This window comes from Trachurus japonicus, chromosome 9 (genome assembly GCF_045865225.1).
Source record: "Trachurus japonicus isolate A0001 chromosome 9, Traja_1.0".
Lineage (NCBI taxonomy): Eukaryota > Metazoa > Chordata > Actinopteri > Carangiformes > Carangidae > Trachurus > Trachurus japonicus.
This window is the reverse complement of record NC_140915.1, coordinates 2,414,645-2,416,829: the sequence shown is the minus strand read 5'-3', so window position 1 is coordinate 2,416,829 and position 2,185 is coordinate 2,414,645.

Genomic DNA, 2,185 nt, shown 5'->3' with positions numbered 1-2,185 from the left:
ACGGTGTGTTCGCTGCACACACATTGGGTTCACTCAGCCCACGCTCTATGGCAAGCGGATTTAACATTTAAAAGCTAAGTTTGACTCTCCAGAATTAACATTGTAGATATCAACAACGTCTTTCTGACTGGTCCTAACTACATTTTGAATAGTTGGATTTTTCATTCCAGATATCTGTAATTCAGTTTTGCCTCTTGTCAAAAAGAACATTTCAGATCCACAACTACGTTCTTCCTAGGACAAATGACGTCACTGTAACCATTCATGTGTATGGGGTTTGTCATTACAGATATCTACAGTTCAGTTGCAGATATCCACTATGTGAATTACAGATATCTGTAACTGAATTACGACTAGTACTAATTCCAGTTTGAGATATCTACAATGTGATTCTGACTAGTCATAATTCCAGTTACAGATATCTACAACTTAATTTCTCCTAGTCAAAACTTAATTACAGATATCTGAACAGGGACATGTAGATATCTTTAATTGAGGTGAATTAAAGATATCTTGAACTGGAATTATGACTAGTCAGAATCAAATTGTAGATATCTCAAACTGGAATTAGTACTAGTCGTAATTTGCTTACAGATATCTGTAATTCACATAGCGGATATCTGCAACTGAATTGTAGATATCTGTAATGACAAACCCCATACACATGAATGGTTACAGTGACGTCATTTGTCCTAGAAAGAACGTAGTTGCGGATATCTGAAATATTCTTTTCGACAAGAGGCAAAACTGAATTACGGATATCTGCAACACATATCCAGTCTGGCTTTTAAATGTTAAAATGGCTTGACATACCCGCTCAGGGTTTTTTATTTTGACGATCCCTCTGAATAAATGTTGTTGCTTCAGCTCTCACTGACTCACGTTCACTGCAGGTTCTGGCCTCGGCCTCCGAGCAAGGCAGCAGCTCCGAGTCCAACTGAGTCTGAAGGAGGAGATGGTGACCTTTGTTATTATCATTAACCATTAATGAGATGTTTGAATTTGCCCTGTGGTCTAAATCAGTGGTTCTCAACTGGTGGGTCGGGACCCAAAAGTGGGTTGCGGACCCGTTCTGGATGGGTCTCGGACAGCTGGTCAAAAAAGTAAATAGCCTAACATTTAATGCACATCTGATGTTGGACATGTCTTTTATTTTGAAAAATAACTTATTTTGAAAGGCACACGAGATACGTGAACACATGCAGTTGTAATGCTCCTCCTCACTTTCTTATTATTTGCTCTGAATGCAAAGATATCAGTTTCTTATTAATGTAGCCTGAATGCAGTGAATCTTGTTTTGTTTTGTGGGTCTTTATTTTGTGCAATTTGATATTTATTCACTTTTGTGAACATGCTCTGAATGCAGAGATGCATTAGAAGTCAAATATATCGTTTTGTTGGTCTCCATTCTGTGCAGTTTGATATTTTTTTATTCACTTCCGTACATGCAGTTGTGATGATCCTCCTCAGTTTCATTCATGTGCCCTGAAATGCACTTTGCTCAATAAAGAGCAAAATGAGTTTTTAAAGGTACTTTATTAGTCACATATACAGCTAGTACAGTGAAATTCTTTCTCTGCATTTAACCCATCCCTGAGGAGCAGTGGGCAGCCGCGGTGCAGCGCCCGGGGACCAACTCCAGATTATGAGCCAGTGCCTTTGGTCAGGGGCACTGACTGGGGGGGGCGACCGCCATTCCGAAGGACCGCCATTCCGACGGTCTGCCAGTCCGAAAATTCCCGAAGGTCCGTCATTTCGAACTTCCCGAGGGGCCGCCGTTCCGAATGTGTTTTATTCTGAAAATTGACCGGATTCTCTCGTGGTTTGACTTCCTGCCCGGCTTGACACGACGCGCCGCGGGGACAGGGCCCGACCGGCCCCTCCCCCTCCCCCTCCGCCTCCAAAGTTTCACCCAGGTGCGAGTCTGATGCGAGTCTGATGCATTACATCCATGGTCTGATGCAGCCGCGGCACTCCTGCTGAAAATAAATGTCCTTGCTCTGTGCTTTGGTTAGGTTTAGGCAATGTAGAAAGGAGTTGGTTAAGTTTAGTAAAAAGGTTAGGTAGAGGCCAATAAAATCGCAGTTAATATGTATCTCCCCCGGGAGTCGAACCCTGATCCACCGCGTCAAAAGCAGATGCTCTGCCTACCACCTGCTCTGCCTACCACCACAATTAGGCTTGT